Genomic DNA, 20,403 nt, shown 5'->3' with positions numbered 1-20,403 from the left:
TCATGGAGGCTATATCATATAATACAGTACAGAGAGCATTGCAACAATCATTGCAGTAATTATTCAGATGTTGTTGAGCACTCAATAGGTCAGGCCATGATTTATCACAGCTTTCTCAATAACTAAAATTTCCAATAAGCACAATGATCTAAACCTCTTATAACTTGTATTCTGAAATAACTCAATCCAATTTAGAATAATTATTCAGTTCTAAACTCTTGTAACACAGAGCAGAAATTGCCCCTCTCTTGGGTGTTTCTGCGTGTGTTAAAGTGTCTATGATTGTAAGTACTTCTTTTCAGTGAAGTCAGATATACTCCTACCGCATCCATATGGTTCAAGTCTTTGTGATTTATGATCATTAAATATATAAAATTTAAAAAAAATTAAAACCCAAACAACTGGGGAAAAGCCACTTGATTTCTTAGACCAGAGACATGAGTTTAAAAAAAGCTACACTATGAAGGGAGCTGTAACTTTCTTTTAACTAAAATGCATATTTGAGATGATGAAACAATTCAAAAATTCATGTATAATTTATCATTTTTCAGCAAAAACATTTTAAAAAGTCAAAACACTTCACTCTGACATTTTCAAGTGAAATGTTTTGATTTTTTTCATTTCAGAACAACTTTTCATTTAGAAAAATTTAGCACCTTTTTAGATGTTCCCCTGAATATTTAATATTTTGGTCAATCTGAAAGTAAAGTATCAGATCTCTTTACTTTGGGAATATTAAAAATGTTCAAATTATTTTTCCAATTGATTTTTCTTTATCCAACTGATCAAAAAAATCAGTTAGTCACACAGCTCTCCCCTAACACTCCTCTAAGACTACCATGATAGGCTCAATACCCATTTCAGCTCCATTAGATGCACATGAGAGACATGTCTAAGTTTCCAGCATTGGTGTTACTGATCTGTAAATGTTAATGCAGCTTTGGCCCAGAAAATGTCTTATCTGAGAAGGAATGATATATCAGCAATAGCAATAGATGGAAGCCACAGACTAGTCCTGATAGATATCATGCTTCTGATATCCCTTCTTTTGCCAGAAGTTTAACAGGAGATAATAAAAATAATTAACTACATAAAAGGAAAAAAAAAGTACTTGCATGGATATGGTCTATATGGATATGCTGAATATGATTAGAACACTAAGGGACTGTGGGATTACTCTACTATCACAATATGACCAGCACCCACCAGCTTGTATTGCACAGGTCACCCTCTTCTCTCTCTGTTATCATACAAACTTCTTGGCACAACATTCCGAGATAAAGTGGAAGAATGAATCAGAACATGAATTTTAAATATAGAGAAACTGGATTTTGACTTATTAGTTTTCAGATAATGAAGTCTTTACTGTTATCCTGTGTGTTTGGTTCCACATCCCCCATAAGAGGTCAGATTTGTACTCCAAGGATGAAATGGAAGTGAAGCTGAATTTGCTCAGGGAGCAAGCATGCTGATATTTCCATGAGGATTCAGATGGACCTTGGCTCTAGAGCTTTTTCAAGGGTGAATTTAACATCTCCTGGGTAGATAGGGAGTGGCACTGAAAATGTGGAAGCTGGCACTGAAAGATTGAATTCTTTGGTCTTAGAACACATGCTTGAAGAAATTGGCAAAGCAGATCTCACACATTTCAGCTACTGGTAACTGCAAGTCACTGATTTAGGTAAATCAGTTATAACTCTTCAAGGTGTTGAAAGGATAAACACCAAAGAAAGCATGAGTCTTCCTTTTGTTACAGTTGAGCCTGAAGCATGCTGTGTGTCATCATATGAACTAGAGGATTCTTTGCTTTAGAAGAGCCCTGCGGAGAGGAGCCTTCATCCTAATCTTGGGCCTGCAGACAAAAAGCTGAGAAGAACCTTTGTGCGTTAGCAATATCCCTGCATCCTAAACACTCTCCAGATTTTCACCCACTTGTTTTTTTTGTAAAACAGTTATAAAATATAAAAAACATAAGGCAGAGACTTTTGCATAAGGGAGAGCTGCAAGAGACAATGGGTTAAATCTTGACCAAGTGAATCAAATGTACGGGGAATCATCCAGCTGCACAGGCTAGAAATAAGATCATTTCAAAGCTTATAACTGAACTTGATGCTGTCCTTTAATGTGCAACTAAACAATTCATAAAGTTCATGGTTGGACTTGACCCCTGTTACTGTGCTCCGTCTTGGCAGTGTTTCTAGGAAAAAGCTATTGCACAGCTCAGTACAAGAGAACAGAGGTTTATTTGAAGAAAACCAAGGATTATCCTGATCAGATCCCTGCAGACACACTGACTGTGAACTAAACAATATGCTGGGTATCAAACTGTACAGACCTGAGATATTTTAGACTGGGAGATCTTCAGACTTATATTTTCCCTATAATTAGATTTTTCACATGATTACTTCTTTAATTTGTTATATAAAAGTTTTTAAAATTATATGAAATTACACTCATTGCAATTGAAACAATGTGCTTGTGGCCTACTGTTTTGAAAGCAGGTTTATTTTGTGTCAGGGAACATATTGCCAAATACGTGTGCTACAGATATTAGGAGCTACCAGATTTAGTGATCAATTTGCCTTTTTGTGTTTTGTTAATGCAGGTTCAGCTTACTTACCAATTTTCTTTTATTTGAAAACTGGGGGGCTTTCGATTGTATGGAAAATATGTAAGACTTTCATGATGCACAGAATACTCCAAGTTACAATAGCTAGTAGAGCTCCTGAAGTGCCATTAGATGCCTAAACATACTGAAAAACACAAAATCAGTCAGCAGAATGCCCTTACACTCATTGAAGTAGTCATGGTATGCAAATGAATGAACGTGAGTAATTTTGGTGGCAATTCCTGACCTTAATGGTTCAGATGATACAGATATTTGTGTTATGCACTCAGCCAGGATAAGATCTGCCAATACAAAAACTGAAATCAGATTTGAAACCAAAGAAGCTGCATACATATATGTAACAAAAAACTTTGCTCTTAACCTGCTCCTCAGGTCTGGGAGAAATGGGTTATTTGAAAGGGACAAATAGTGTGAACAATCTGTCTCTGTCAAGGTTTGCTTTTCAGACTGCCTAGATTTAGGCATAGAACTAATGTGAGTCTTTAAAATAAGAAGTTAAACATTTAGTCTCTCTCTAGAGCAGCTGAAAGAGATGGTTTTCTATGAGGTGTGATTCATCTAAGAATCTTGGAACACTGGAGTCAGGTAAAGTTAGTGTGTCCAAGGAAATGGACTGATGATAGGGGTAACCAGATCTTTAAAAAATACTTTTTTAAAGTGCAAATGTCCTATTCTCACCTGTACTTTGAAACATGGACACATATTCACATCCTTTCTTTTTAAGAGTTTTTATACTTTATAAATGAGAATTCTTTCACAATAAATTACAAGAAGAAAATAGTAAACAACTACAGACATCACTGAGGTCAGCATCAGAACCAAGGAAAATAGTGAAATACAAAGTAGTAATTTATGAATATGAAGAGCTCACGGTACCTGGGACTTTTGTCATCACCTCTCTGTGAGGCAGAATTATCTGTTTTAAATTAACTTGTCTCTGTAACCGTGAAAGTGCATTTCTTTTTTGTCATATAGACACAACCATCTCTTCAGGACAGAAATAACTGAAGTTACCAGAGGCAAATATCTACATATAAAGTTTCCTTTTCAATATAACCATATGTAGCAGTGCACTGTACCCATGGTGATTGATAGTATTGTCAGATACAGCTCAGAGTGGAATGATCTGTTGAAGAAAAATATCAATCTAGAAGATTTCCCAAGATATGTTTCAACTTGTCCATTTACTTGAGGAAGAACTGAACCCACGATAGTATTAATAAAGACAGGTAAAACTGAATTTGTTGTGCCAGCAGCTCTCTTTCTGATCTGTCCTGCTGTGAGTGGCTGTTGCTGGGTGGCTGTGCCTGCTGGAGGTTATGTGTCCCAGGGCTGGGTCTGGACTGTGAATGCTATTGCAGCTCCAGCATTACCAGTCTCTCCTGGCACAGTCAGGATTACTTCAGAGCCAGATCAGGCTCTGTCATAGTACAGCTAATAGGAACACTGCTTTTTCTCTTCTTCCTGCTAGATTTCTTTATTTTTGTATACACCATCTTGTAGAGAAATAGCAAGTCACGGGCAGCCACTAAAGGTCTGTATCTTAAACTACAAAGATATTGTATTAAGTTATGGTAAAGGTGACTGAATTTGAAATGTAATAAAAATAGTGAGAATGTGGCTGTATAGATACTCTATTCTCTGTCCTCACATCAAATGTATTTTGGTGCTAGACATTTCAGCTGCTAACTGATCTTTTTAGTTTTTCTTGAAGTGGAGTTTCATGTTAGGTTAGTATTATTCAGCTAAAGCTCTTTCTGATGTCTGGACTAAAGAGAATTGCAACTCCAGCTGTCAGCTTCCAGCAGCCAATAACAACCCTATTTTCTTGGAAATTTTGCCAATTTTAATTAGCTGTTATGTATACTAGTATATGCAAGCACTGGACTTAACTAGTGCTATGTCTGAATATGTGTTCTTTACCTTAAAAGATCAGTGAAGTCCTATGTTTTTATAGTAGAATACAGAAAATAAAACTATTTGTGTATTCCCACCACCCCCCTAGTTTTTCAATATATAAAGATTTGCTTATTTGCTTGCTTTTTACCAGACATGCATATACTCAGGGAGATAGCTAATTAAGACTGAAAAAGCATTTTGCAAACTTACCTGCAATGTTAATAAACTATTTTTATGTGTGCATCTATGTGAGTATACATATGTACTCACACATATGGCTGAACATATGCTTAGGACAATTAAAAGACAATATCAAGCATAACCAAAAACCGAGACACCTCTCCCTTTTTTAACATGTACCTTTGATTTGAAAGGGAATATTTTAGTGGCATTTTGCAGATAGGATAGACAAGTAACTTTCCAGTGAGGCAGTGGTCTTTGTCACACCATTTTAATTACCCAGGTTGGTTCATTTCTGACATGATTTACACTTGGAAAACCATACAGGTCTTGGACTGCAAGTTTATAAAAGCTCAAACACTGCCTTTAGATACAAAACTAACTCAGGTTAGTTTTTTCTCCTCTGTCATTGCCTGTTCTTAATTTTTTTACAGCTACAACCAACAAACTGACAGTAAGCAACTTCTTCTATAAGTATGCCTTGACCCACGTGAAACATATCAGAACAACGGTGGGTATTTCTAATCACACCATAGGAAGCAGCTCTCTGAAAGTGGCTGTCACAGCATGTCATTTTGTCATATTTACAGGCATACAGGTATTTGAAGCACCCCAAGGTATCTGTAAGTAATTGGCATGATGATTCCAATCCATTGCTAGCTATGAATTAAATATCTAAACAGTTTTGGTTAATGAACTAATTATCCTAGTGGAAAATTGTATCTTTGCTTTATTCAGTGAGCTGGAAATAGAACAGAAGCTAGACATTGCTGTTCCCAGTGTAGCTATGATTTTTAATGTGAAAGGAGAAGGCAAACAAGTTAAGATATATCTTACTGATGTACCTGGTAGATGGTTTAAGACCCCTCACCTAATCTGAGTCTGTCAAAAGAATCTCTGCATTCAATAAGCAGTTTGTAGCAAGAGGGGTGTAATACTGAATAAAGAGGATAGTAAGAAGAGTCTGACACTTGAAAGGTCTTTGACAGCCTGTGGCCGACTGCTGATAGTGTTTAGAATAGACTTATTATCAGCCCTGGTGTATCTTATCAGTATGAACATGGTTGTTTGGAAATTAAATAGCATGGAAAGAAAGGTCTCTCACTCAGTATTTTTAATACCTTTGCATTTAAATATGGATTTCCAAAAGCTTAAAACCCCCAACCATTCTTCTAGTGCAATTTTTTTTTATAATTTTCTGCAAAGAACAGGTACAGTCAAGCCACTGCCTTATTTAAATGCATTGTTATAGTACTGTTTAAGCTTATACTTATAAGACCAGAATGAAGCATTTTTATTTAAAATGAGGAGTTTTGTAAATGGAAAGAAAAATACAAACATCTTTTTTTTAACCTCCTTTTGTTTGTTCCTTTGTTAATATCTTGCTCTGCTAGGTTTACAAATCCTAAATAAATAGAAATTAGTGCTCCTTACTTTGCAGTCCATTTGCTTTAGATGTTTGCCTTGAGGGACATTTGTGTATTCTACTAATGGCTGCAGCAGAGCGCTGTCTCATTTTCATTCTGGCAAAAAAAGGCCGTTTCCATGGTTACAGTTTCATTTGCTAGAGAGAAACTGATGGCTGTTAGTGATCCCATCATAAGCAACTTCTGTCAGATTTCTTATCAAGTAGACATATTTTGACAAAGTGAAAGATAACACCATAATAAGAGAACTAAGTTGCTACTCTATGTAATGAACCATTTAACATTAAATGAAATGTGAAACCACATTCTTAAGGCTGAAGGTGGAGAGAAAAGAAGTAATATTTATAATTTACAAAAATAAAAACTATTCAGTGCTGGAATAATGATACCTACTTGCTTTCTGTTGTCAAGGTAAACCTAGTAGCATAGCATTGATGTATATTTTAGGGTCATGTACAAACCTTCACCATCATCTATTTCACAGAAAGATTACACAGAGCTATAATTACTTCTAGGTTTTCTTGTGGTAGTTCATTTGGCTAGATATGGTCCAAGACTGAGTTAGGGGCTAAATGCATGGATGGTAGGTCACACCCCACACATACACACCTTCCCCCAGACCCAGCTCAGACTTAGTCTAGCATTTTGCCCCACAAAATACATGCCATATCTATTCAGAAGGAATACTGTGGACTTAGAAACCTGGAAGAACCTTACCCTACCCTTTGTTGCTGTGAGCTGGGCTGGATGCCAGACAACAGACAAGATTTGCCCCAAATTATTTTGTTGTGCAGAAAATGTTTATTGGAGCCCTACGTAACCTGAGGACTGAGGTTAAATATGGTTATTGAAGGGAAAAGGAGACAGTATATGGTTTAATTTTAGATGTTTATGTTTCAGATCTTTAAGGTATCATATAGGGATGGCATCACCAGGTCTCCAGGCTTTCTTGGTTCACTATCACAGGAAAGCCTAAAAAAACCTTCCAAAAGCTAACTACAGAAGAGCAGTAGAATACCGGGAAATAAATGAAACACATAATTAACATATTAGGATTAAAAAAAAAAATGCCATGAAAAATGTATCCTACAAGGTTGTGGAAGAGGACTGAAATAATGAAGAAAGTTAGACTTGGGTAAAATTAAATACTAGTACACTGTACCTGAGGTATATACTCTGGGGTTAAGCTGAAGATTTGTAAAGTATATTTGTATTAATGCATATCAAGCTTTTTCTCCTTAGACACCTCTATAAATCTCCATTTAAATACAGATATTTGTTTAAAATTTAATCTCACTTGAAGCAGAGTATCAGTTCATTATTGCCCTTCACTTCAGTAGTTGTTCAGCTTTACAAGTGATGTGAAATGCTATCAGACTAAAATGATAGTGCCTGATTCTTATCTAAATTGAATTTTTTTTTTATTTCTTCATCACATTTAGAAATGGGATGTAACTCTTTAATCAGTTTTAAGTAATTTGTTATCACCCAGAAAGGTACTTTAGAATAGCTAAGAGAGGCCAGTAAAATGGTGTAGACCTATTTTGCACTCAAAATACACTCTGGGATCAGGGCTATGGGTGAATTTGAATTACTTCCAAAAAGCCTACAATCTCAGAAAGGTTTTTCTGAGATACAAAAACAGTTGATGTCCTGTAGATTCACATTTAATTATTTGTTACTGTAAATGCTGTGTAGTCCATGGAGGCTTGAAAGAGTTCACTGGCCTGCCCTGACTTGTGTTATGCTTGAGCAGAATCTCAGCTTTAAGGTACCCATTGAGAACTTCTGGTTGCTTTTGCCATTTTAAATATTACTTACAAGCACAGTGTGAGCTATCTTGAAACGTGGACATCAGAACTCAACATGAATGGCATTGAGCTCAGTCTTAAAACATACAATCACAGAATCACAGAATCATAGAATGGTTTTAGTTGGAAGGGACCTTAAAGATCATCTGCCACGGGCAGGGATACCTTTCACTAGACCAGGTTTCTCAGAGCCCACCTCATCCTTCAGAACTGAATCCTGCAGTAGGACTGTCAATGTGACAACACATGTGTTTCTGGAAACTGAATTCAGAAGCCTATGTCAGCGGGTATGGGTACATGGCTGAAGCCAAAGGACTTCTCTGAAGTCCAGTTGATGAGGTCCTGTTCTTTACACAAGAGCCAGCCATGAGTTTCTTTCATACCCAGGATTCCATTGACTTGAATCTAGATTGAGCTCCTCTGTTACAGCTCTTTCAATAAGCTTAAAGGATTGGATCTTCTACAGCAACTGGCACTGACCTACTTCAGGTTCCACTGAAGTTAATGATAAAACTCTCTCTGGTTTGAACTCAAACAGAGTTAGGTCCATGGTACAGTCTTTTGAAAAGTCCCACTCCATATGGTTTCTAAAGAGTTAGTGATGAACAAAAGGCACTGAAGTAATCTATACTTTTCAGATGGGATTTCTAACATACTTATAATAACATCAGTGACACAGGAATTGAATGCATGGCACTCTATTAAATTCCATAAGCTGTAATACCATATTTTTAAAGCTGTTAATATCTGTTTGCTCAGAGGCTGTGCTTCGCCACAACCTGAGGAATCTATCTGTTCATGGATTAGAGGCAGGGTGAATGTCCCCATAACATGAATAGGAGCTGTGTGAGAATAGATGCAGGGCCTGAATGACTCAAGAGCTGTCACTTCAACAGGCAGTGCTCCTCAAAAGACATAGAGCTTCCTCAATGACTCTAATAAATCTAAGTAGAGAGACAACAAATTGGTTTGCATAAGTACTCCAGAAAGGCCTCCCTAGAACATAAAATTTTGGGTTTGAGCTCCTTCTTTACCTTTTTCCTTAAGCACATACTTAAGATGATTGTGCTTCTGCATTTGCTGAAGCTGGTGTTGTAAGGAGCACAGATGAATCTTTCCTTTTTCTTTCCATCACATACATGATGCTTACCACAATACCCACAAGGTTTGAAAAAGTTCTCTTTTTTCAGAAAGAGTGGCAAAGATGACTTAAATTTACATTTCTGGTAACATTGGCAATGCAGTTAAGATGAGCCTTTTTGATATTACGATTAAATATCTGAGTGTTTTTGAGTCAAAGTTGCCACTGCAGTTCAATCCTTCTCTGAATTCCTAAATAAGTGGACTAATCTTCAGCAATGCTTCACTTTTACAGTTTGTAATTTGAACAACAGTTGTTATGCTGTCAAGTCTAGGAACAGTCAGTCCTAACATTTAAGTGCCTAAGAGTTTTATATGTTCGACTCTCAGTGAGACTTGAGAACTTCATTCCCATAGCTCTTTCTAAAAAATCACAGATGAGGAATTTGTAGGCACTACTGATTCTTTTCAAGAAGAAAAATTCTTGTGTAGATATATTTATTTGTTACTGCCTCAGTGAAAAATGCCATGTCACCTTCTGGTGCCAAGGATCTGCCCGGGCAAACTGACAACTGTGAGCAACAATGAAAACTGACAACTTCATAACCTTGCCAAGCACTAGGAGGAAATGGCTGTTCATTCTGCCCATCATGCATAAAGGGCTTTTTATGGCCCAATTTCCAAGATGCTGCTCTGTGGGAAGAGGAAAGGTCCTGACTCAAGTTGTTTCCTGTTCCAATAAAAAAGAGTAAAAGCAAATCTAGTAGCATTAGCCATACCCTGGGTCTGACATGTGAGTCAGGAAAGAGAAGCAGAGAAGCTCCTCCAAGCTTACATGGTAAATACCAAGGTGCAGTTTGGTAGCAGGTTATATCAGAGACAGATATCTCTTAAGAGACAGGTCTCATCCTACAGAAAAGAAAGAAATGAATTTTTTGAAATACACATTTAAGTCACTCTAGGTGTATTGACGTAATGTATTTTCAAAGAAATTTGCCATTCAGCAAGGGCAGTGACCTCAGTTTTCACAGGACATATCTCAGCATTCATGTGACAAATCGAAGGCAGAGCAAATGTAGCAGAATTTACCATTCCCAAAAAAGCTGAGCTCAGACACATACTATATAATGTATTCTACCTATAAGATATCCTTGATTTAATAATATCGCATGAATTTACAAGATATAAATTTCATTTTTTGCTTTCCAGCTGATCCCAGAGCTGATGCCTTCAGAAATGTTGAGAACAGATAACATAAAAAAATAGAGAAATAGACATATTCTATGTTTCAACGATGTTAAAAGCCAAGGCAACATGTATTTTATCCACAAGGATGCAGAGAAGATCTGTTCATGCTACATATATCAAAAGCTGGAAATGTTTCCCAGCAGCAAAATCTGATTGGGCCAAAGATTGAAAGATTTCAAAAGGTTCCTGCAAAAGACTGCATGTAAGGTGTGTTTCCTTTTTATTTAGTATAAAGAAACCAAACTTTTGGAATGGAAAGACTTTCCAAAATCTTTCTTATTGAAAACACCATATGTAATGTTTTCTCATTGTGCAAAGAAATCACCTTTTTTTTTTCTTTTTCTACTGAGGAGCTTCAGCAAGACAGACTTTTTCCTATTAGTAAACAACAATCTTGGAATTTTCCAATGAGAAAATGAAATTTCTAAGCAGCTTTAATAGTTTTTGATTTTTTTTTTTTTTTTTCCTTGATGCTTGGTTCTTGATTTTTTTTTTTTCCCTTCTAGTTCAATCATTCCTGGAGTAGAAAGAAACCATTTAGCAATGTAAAGTAATACTAAAAAATAGTTCAGTGACAGGAAGTGAAAAATAATGTATCTTGTGGGGAAATTACACAGTCATCTAATTAGACAGGATATTGTGACATGTAATTAGTTTATGTTTGCTGAGTACTTACAAAAAATGCAAAGCTCTTTATAAATGCTAACGATTAATATTTAACCTAGGCATATATAATTAACAAAAGCCTGTTCTAGGCAAAGTATTAGGGCTAATTAACAACCATATTTTCATATCATATTCCACGTTTGCCTAAAATGCTAGAACCTTGCTTCAAAGACTGAAATACTGAATCTGTAGAGTGCTCTTAAATATCAAAACAGGAATTCAAATTTTGTTTTAGGTTTGGGGGTTTGCTATTTCTTTTGATAAAAATGTATCTCACATAATATCATATAGTTACTCTTTTCCTAAGTATTTGTGGGGTTGTCTTTGGAAGGATTCCACCTAAACAAGTCTTACTTGACTTCTGAAAATTAATGAGATTAAATTACAGAAGAGTTTGGCAGCAGACTGAGCAGCTGTTATTCCCATTTCACTATCATAGATAAAAGTTGGAAATGATTCCACCATGTCTGTGTGCTCACAACAGCATGAGCCATGGCACATGAGAATTGAACCAGGCCTATCATAACCAAGGGAAAGGTCAAATTTGGGATCCAAATTGGGTAATGGGATGGAAGCTAGTAATAGTCTTTGCTGATTGTGATGAAAGTCCAGCTTTTTGCATTCAGACAACCAAAGTTCAATTCAAAAGGCAGGAAAAAAACAAATCTTGAATTGCAAAAATGAAGTGACAGAGGTCTGATACATAGCAACCCTATATTTAAGCCAAAAAAGCCTTTTATGATATATGGTTTTTATACAAAGAATAATGATTTCTGCTATTTCCATCCAGCTTCTCTGTGTAGGTTTGTACGACTGTAAATTTTGCTTGTTACTTGCTTGAACTTTAGCACCACATTCTAACAATAAAAATGTTGTGCACTGACATTTTTGTTTTGCTTTGGTTCTTCAAACAAAGTTTAAAATTCTTGTTTTCTCTGAAGGAAATAGAATTTGATGTTCAAATAAAAAAACCCCAAACAAGTAAGCATAACCAAACTTTGATTTTGTGGTCTATATGGTATGAATTTCCCTCAAATAGAAATGTATTATTCTGCTTGTCAAAGTGTACCTTAATCCATGTAAGATGAGGAATACCTGTATAATTATTAAATACTGAACTGATGAAAAATTGAGTTAGAAAAGTCTTCCTAATCAGTAGGATTAAAATAGAGACAGTCTCCAAGGATATACTTGCAGGCTGTTTTACTGAGAGATTGCACAGAACACACTCAAAGTGGGACAGAAACAGAAGGAAAAACAAAAAAAAAATCCAGCCATGACACATATTAATGCAATGTGAGAAAATAAAATAGCAATAAACAAAAATAGATATTGAATGAAATCAGTGCCTGGAAAGCTGAGGGAACAAAATGTGCCTGATGACTGTCCTGCAAACCTTTACTGAGGCAAATGCTCTGTGCTCATGCAAATGGCTCTATTTTTGTTAGCTGGACTGTCCATGTAAGGATAAAATTTTGCAGCTGAGTTCCTGAAAGACTTAAGTAGACTTATTTGCTTGTTCATATCTTATTAATATAATGTAATATGCTATCTCCAGTTGCTTATTCTGGGAGACTCAAATAAACCTTAACATTAATTTCTAAGACCAAAAATCAGCAAAATATATTTACTGTATATACACTGAGACAGAATTCTCAGCTTATTTTAAATGAGTACTTATCCAGTGGTCTTTTTCCTTCCTCTGCAGCTAGTAACTGAGGACAAGACTCTTTAAATTTCTATCAGTTGGGTCCAAGAATCAGAGCAATATCTTAAATTATTTCACAAAAAGAATCCAGCTGATATCAAAGAAACGCCCAATACATTCAAACTTCCAGTTTGATCTCTACAAGTTCTTCTCTCCAAGCCCTGAGGATTACATACCAATGTTATTTTTCAAATGACAGTTTCAGTTTCCTGGACTCATGGTAACTTTAGATAAATGCATACTTTCATTCCAGCTGATACGTGATCTTCTTTTAGACTGTAGCTGAATTAATTTAAAATTACAGAAATAACACAGAAAGTGGAGACACAAACCAAGTGATCTTAACAGATGTGATCTCATCAGGGTTCCATTTGTTAAAGGAAATCATTGAATATTAACTAAAAGTTAATTAGATCTAATCACCAATTAGAAAGGAAAAGTAATTTGAAACTATCTGCTGCCAGTGTCTTATTATTACCTTTGAGAAGCTTAAATCTTGCAGAGGGTATGCTACCTGCCCATATATCGGTTCTAGTGTGCTAAGTCCATTGCTAAATTCTGGTTAATTACAGGCAGTCTCACAGATCTCAAAAGATGCAAAGGAAAAGACAAACAACTTGTCTTGAAACACTGGAAATACTGAAGGACTCGCTAACTTGCTCTGTTTAGAAAAACGTAACTCTTTTATTTTTAGTTTTGTTTTCCAAAGTTCCCTATTTTGAGAAATAGGTAAAGTGAAACCAGTCTATATAGGGACACAGAGATAATTCTGAAAGTGAAGGGACTAGTGCCTGTCCAAATGAAGTACCCTTGGTAAGGAGACAGTGGGCCAAGATGTGTGAGTGTAACACACAGCCTTTGCACCCAGGACCATCAGCTGTACAGTGAAGGTGACTTATACCCATCACTACAAAAACAACCCTGTGTACTTTGTCTAGCAGTTACACATAGTAAAATACATGCCTGGAGAGACAAGAACCCGAATTTTCCATGGGTCATACACTTCTTATGCATACTTAGGGAAATAAAAGGGTACTGTGACATACATCATAGCTGCGAAAGAAGGGTTGACAAGCATGCAAGGCCATATGGGGTGTTGAGGTCAACCAGTGACTCTCTTCTGCACTGAACTGTTTTGATCCCTCTTTGAAAACTAATGTGGGCACTGGTGTGAGCAATCTGGAGAAATAATTCCTTTTATCTCCTCAACCTTGCTTCTCTCCCAACTCAGGGAAATTCAAGGTGTGGTGTAGTTGACACAATAAGTCACAGGGAAAATAATGCAAAATGTCAGATTTAGGAACTTAGGGCCTGTTTTTTAATTATTATCTTGGCCCTTAATTTTTCAAATAAGCTATTTTTTTTAATGAGAAGTGGCTCTTTAGATAGCACAAGAAACTGCAACTTATCTTTGAACCCATCTCATAAAAACCTGGACCTACCTAATAATTCCAGTTCTTGAAGGGCCATCATTATTGTTAATTAGCCAAGTTCCTTCAGCTGGCTTCTAAAATTCCAGACAGAAGAGACAGTCAGCAAATCCAACCAATTCAAGCACTTAGGAGGACAATCTACAATAGTCTGAAATCTCTGTGTAGCCTTCCTCAAGGAAGGTTCTGTTCCAAAAAAAGAAAATCCCATAAGAATTCTAGTCTTGCTGTTAGCAAAAAACCCCCAACACATTCGTATTTGAGCCTTTCTATTTGAGATTTTCTACTGCCTTACAGGTGTTTTAAAATGGGATTGGTACAACTTATCTCAGACTTTTGTGATTTGAACGAATTTGCTGTGAGCTGATATGAACTGCACTTTATTTTGCAATTAAATTGTATATGTAAACTTCTGCTTGTGAGCTGCCATATGTAGTCACTCAGCAGAGTCTACTGACACTTTTCACTGCAAAATGCACGTGATGGACTTGATCCTCTTTTTCAGAACCTTTCCCAATGCAGCAAATTTGTCATCACTTCAGTGAAACACTGTTGTCCCAACCCACTGGGCTGATATTGAAGATCTTTAAAGAAGATAATATTAAATTGTCTGAAGTAAGAATTGATGGATATCTCCAGGCACCTTTCACTAAGTTTATGTTCTGGATTCACATTACAGAGCACACTTTTATTAAAAGAATTATTAGACCCAGCCTTAAGGCTACTATGGGAAAGTTTTGAAAGAAGGAATAGAAATTCACATCTCAGGTCTCATTACGAAATGAAAGACCTACTGAGATAAAAGTGACATGTAAATTCTTTCCCATACTTCTACACATTAATAGTATTTCTGCCTTACGGATTTAAGGAAATATTTAATATTGCTTTCTATCATGACGAAGAATTATTTATTTTTTGATTTTGATCTCTTCTTAAACAAACTGTCTGTAATCTGTACATTTTCCAGTCCCAAAATGACCTTTTTGTAGCATAGGTTTATTCTTAATAAACAGTTGTTGCCAGCAGCCTCTGCAACTCCTTAGTAACCACAAAGACATTCTGTGGCAAAGTATCTAACTACTTCTATATTTGTTTTACAGTTTCTGAGCATAAATACAAATAAAACAGCAAAGAATCAGTAAGAATGAAAGTAACAGCAGAAATAATATTCACCAAAAATTACAAGAGAAAAGTAGGGGCAGCAAAAATTCATCTATCAATACATTGCAGGAGATTGCCTTACTGAATGTGTCTGCTTCCATAAATACCAAAAATAAAGAGACATATTTGGTTTCTTCTTTTCTACTTTTGTTTTATGCTCTATGCTCTCATTCAGCATGTATTTACTTATCTTAGGCTGAGCAGTCACATTGCTCTGTTGATCAAAAAACTCAGGATATTACAAAGCTTATTCTGATAAAACCTTTACACATTATGAAAGTATCTTCCAATTTTTACTTTTTAAAATTTTTTTTTTCTTTTCAAATGACACGCACATTTACTAAAAGGTGGGACAGAAAATGAGGAGCCAGAGTGCATCTGCTTTATAACCGTAATTTTCATTGTGGAAGAAAAACTTAGCTCCTTGCCTCTTGTCTTCAGGAGAACAAGTGAAAAGTTTTATTGCTTAACAGAAGATGCTATTTAGAGCACAGAATATATTCCTGGTACTTATAAAAGTAATCCCAACAGATAGCTAGCAAAGTCACCTACCGAATGACCTTATGTGAAACTCTGTAGCTTGTCTATACTATCAATATTACATTTATGTTTGTATTGTGCACAGTAAACTTCACAGATATTTTCTAATCTCAAAAACCATGAGGAAATTCTTAACCACATGAAATTTCACAAACACTGTTTTGTTGCACTCGATGGGAAAGGCTGACCTTTTTGTTGTCATAGTACAAACCTCTCCCTTGTCAGCAAACAAAAATCCATTATCTGTTAGTAATATAGGGCCTATGGCACAGAGACAGGACTGCTATTAACCCTTCTGTCTTGGTCCTGCATCCAGCCCAGGTCAAGCTTAAAATGTGACTCTTAAGTTCTTCTGCACAGAGTCCACATCTTCTTTTGTGGAAACAGTCATGACAAGTTGTTTACGATAAATTATACATAACAGCAGTGGGAGCAAAAGAAAGCAGATATGAAGTATTAATTAATTGATTAACTGATCTTATTCATTCCGATTAAATTTCTACTATCAGTGATTGCATGTTCACCTGGAACTTGCTGCATTATTTAACAGTGGAAGTTAGGTTTCCCACTCCATCAGTGGCTCAGACAAAGCTGAACAAAGGTTTAAGAAATGCCCCTCTTATCAGCTATTTTGTTTTCAGCCTACTATTAATTCATAACTTAAATTATCGTATTTGCATTCCTTATGCCGGGGTTTCCAGTCCTTGAGGCCAAAACCGATCTCACGTCATAGGCAAGAAGTTCTTGGTCTTGCAGAACCCACCAGGCAGTGTGCAGAGTAGAAGACCACAGCCAGGCTGTGGTGTGGGTGGGGAAGCTACACGCTGGGCCACTAATGAAAGATGTGGCAGATTCACACTGGTTATGTCAGTGGCACAACAAGTGAGCTAAGAAGCTGTAAGGCATCACAGGACACCAGGCAGAGTTGTTGTGTTGAGGCTCAGGCAGCAGCACCCTGAGTGAACATCTAGTTAATGAAAATTTAAAACAAAGTCAGGAGTTTATGGCCTGATGCAAAACCCATTAAAGTCAATGGAAAGATGTCTACCTAGAAGCATTTGAAAACCCCAGATGGCTGTAGGAAGTGGGATGGCTCTAGGGTTCCTAAGAATAAAAGAGCAAAATCTGTAACTTAATGGAGCTTAGCAATGGCAATAAATGTGAAGAGGTTCCACTGAGAAAGTTGATGTAGAAATTAATATGGGGCAAATGACAGAACCTTATCCAAGTCTAGGATGGAAGTCTTAGGACAGCCAAGAGAAAAAAAAAGATATTTCACTGGAAAATGATTATGCATTTTGCCCTCTTACTTTGTCCCTATGACTCATAAGACAGCAAGTTTAATAGGGGCAGAGTTTCAATGCAGGGTGAATGCTGAGCCATATTTTAGCTCTTTGGGATCTGACCCATTTTTACTGTTTCACTGACTGAGTAGCCTGTGGCTTTTGTTCTTTAAAGCTTGATATTTCCATTTGGTGGACAATTTCAAATTGCTACAGTTATTTGAATAGTGGGCAAATTTCTATTGTTTTTAGTGGCTAGTTTTCAAATGTTTTTTCAATTTGGTTTCTTTTCCCTATGGTAATGGGGCTTGACAGCATGATTCCCTCTTGGGGAAATTGGACATATGTAGCTTTTAATTTCTTCTGGGGAAAGAAGCATCTAAATTAAAGTAGCAGGATGTTTCTCACAAAAGGACAAATTTTCTACCCAGCTTTGAGTAACTTTGTGGCAGAAATCCTACTCCCTGCTGGGGAACAATTGCCAGTGGCTCAGCACATTCCCAGTAGGCATGTCATTTTATCACAGTTTCCCTAAATTTCCCTTAATTCCACACATAACAGAGTCACCATGGTGCTACAAGAGGATTCATCTACGAGAAAAGGTCCCAGTCATTTCAATGAGAATATTGCTTGGGTGAACAGTTCATGGTTTGGCCTTCAAACAAGAATGATCATTTAGGTAAGATATTAACGAAACTCTGGGTTTAATTGCAGGGTATCTCATAGCCTCTTGTGTGGCTCCTTATTTCTCCATGTCTCATTTTCATACTAGCAATGATTCCTTCTCTTGCAGAAGTGTTCTGAAGAGTTCATTAATATTTGTGAGGTATTTAAATGAAGAACTTACTCAAGAAGAAATAAGTCAGGGCTGGGTGCCTGGGTGCACACTATTATTCCTGGCACAAAAGAAAACAAAACAAATCCCTAGTTGATTCAGAGCATTGAGGAAATGTTCTTCCATTTTCCCCAGATGGCAAAAAATCTCAATGTATACAAAATATCAATAGGACAAGCAATTGTGCTTGAAGCAGAAACTTTGACACTGTGCCTCAACTTAACTAGAACCATCTGCTTGTGCATGAAAATAGTAAAAGACTTGAAAAAAACACAAAGCAGAGCTCATGCACAGAACCAGGTGATGAGTAAGTGTCAGTAGAGCTCAGTTCATTGCAAAGTGACAAGAACAAGTTTATCAGATGTACTCAAGAATAGGCAAACATGTCCAATTAAAAACCGAAAAAAAATCCTGAGCAAGTTTGACCCTTCACTTAATCACCATAGTTTAGTGATATAACAATTAGCTGCAGCTTAAGTGATAGTCAGAAGAGCAAAAATGAGATGAGGGCATAATCTGGAAAACAAAACTTATGAATTTGATCACTGGTATCTGCAATTGGTATCTCAAAAAATAATGTTTGTAGTGACTGCAGAACCAACATGGCTAGCTCAATTATCAGGTCAGACAGAGGTTCCTTTGAAAGTTTGGTTTACAGTTAGTTTGAAAAGATGCACAGTACATGACCAGAGGGGAAAGGAAGAGATGTGAATTTTAATATAATGGTCAAAATTTTGGTATGTTAATTTCTATTTTCCCTTAGATTGTCTTCAGTGTTTTAAATATCCAGCCTTGAATTTACAGAAAAAAAGTATTCGTGGAGGTGAGGGAGCAGTCACCATGTACTACAAAATAAAAGTATTTTAAGTTTTAGGTGGATCCTCATAATACGAAAGTGGCAAGCGAGCTCAAAGGAAATGAATACAGCATCTGAATCACATAAAATTTACTTCAAGATTTTAGCAATATTGTCACTATTCTCCAGTACATTTGATTTCAAGTAATATGTTGTATATTTCATTATTCTATTACATTAGAACAGTTACGCTACAATTAATAAGAACTGATTACTTTCTCTAATGAGTCATTGTTTACCATTGTAGACTATTAGTTTAGCTTAAGGTCTTGAGCCTAAAAGCACAATTTTTGCAAAACACTTAAGGCAGGCATAAGTCCATAGAAGCCTTCCGTATAACCTATTTTACTGACAAACAATTACATTTTAGATTGAAGAGGTGAAATGATTAAGAATATTTGACTTAGTTGCCATGACAGCATGCATTTTTCATCAGGCAGAGTGTAATTACTACAATTTCAATGATGTAAAATCAAGAAAGATGATAACAAACAGCAGAACCATGGAGATATTGCCATTGCAACCAGGTTGCCATGGCAACAGTGATAATAATCTCAGTGATAGATGTTTTCTCTTGCTCTTTCCATTTTGTACAGTTATAACATTCAGAGCCAGTTTTTACCACAGCTTTTTATAGTTTATTAGACTGTCAAAATAGTTTATGAGATGTTGTTGCAAAGGAAATGACTGAGTTCCGCAGCCTAATAAAAATGCCAAATACTCTGTTTACATACTGCTCCAGCATTTAACAAACATTAAAAAATTGTATGAAAAATGATTTGATATTGTATCTGTATTAATCAATTTGCAAGGCATAAGCTCTGTCACTGAAGGTCAAATGAATACCTTCCAAGCATTACTTTTAGAGAGTCCTTTTAAAGTTTATTCTTGACACCATGCTGCCAACTCCTTTTACCTGAGCTGTGCAAAACAAGCAGCTCACAGGAAATGCTTCATAATACCAGTAGATACTTAGCTAGAAAAATCATATTAATGAATTAAATAATTTAGGAACATTTATTTACTTGACATCAAAGAAATTGTCAATGCAGATTAAATAATACTTTATTTACTGAACCTGTACCATAGGCAGGAGATAATGCCAAAAAAGTAAGATAATGTGTGCACGTTTTTTATAGATGTGTATAAGTACACATACACGCAAACTATTGTGTGCATGTGCTATTTTATGCAGTATGTCTGAAGTGTGTCTAGGAAGACAGAGGATAAATAACATCTTCACACTGTTCCCTCCTATGGTATGGAGATATCAGAAGGCATTGATTAGTAGAGGAAGCATTGAGATTTACCTCTGAAACAGAAACAGTCCCACTTTTTTATAAAGACTGACTTTCTAAATCTGAAACAATAACTCTCAAGGAGCAATATAATTTCAATGGGAATTTTAAAAATTGCTTGCAAAAGAAATAGTTAAATATCTGTTTTTATTTTTCCATATCTTTTTCTCCCAAAGCTTAGTAACAGTCAATATCCATCTTAAAAAATAATTATGTACATATTCTGAGGAATAAATAGATTTAAAATCTGAATAGCATCTACAAAAAATTATTGTTCTTCACTGAAGTTACCCCAGATTTCTATCCATAACTAAAAGAATGGCTAGGACTGCAGCTTTTTCTACCACCCAGT

General features: G+C 36.0%; 1 long non-coding RNA gene across 2 annotated transcripts; it reads left to right on the top strand.

Moving 5' to 3' along the window:
• Window positions 1-4,017: 4,017 nt before the first annotated feature.
• On the top strand, window positions 4,018-17,770 carry LOC121661900. Of its 2 annotated transcripts, none has more exons than XR_006015117.1 (3): window positions 4,018-4,163; window positions 5,143-5,219; window positions 17,624-17,770. It is a non-coding gene; the product is annotated as an uncharacterized LOC121661900 (long non-coding RNA). The 2 variants fall into 2 exon arrangements; XR_006015118.1 differs by lacking the exon at window positions 17,624-17,770 and adding an exon at window positions 10,236-10,733.
• The last annotated feature ends 2,633 nt before the right edge of the window (window positions 17,771-20,403 follow it).

Source organism: Corvus kubaryi, unplaced genomic scaffold (genome assembly GCF_017639235.1).
Source record: "Corvus kubaryi isolate FWS band 111438036 unplaced genomic scaffold, C.kubaryi_AGA036_p1.0 37216, whole genome shotgun sequence".
NCBI lineage: Eukaryota > Metazoa > Chordata > Aves > Passeriformes > Corvidae > Corvus > Corvus kubaryi.
The sequence above is the reverse complement of the archived record's forward strand: the minus strand, read 5'-3'. Positions and strand labels throughout refer to the sequence as shown.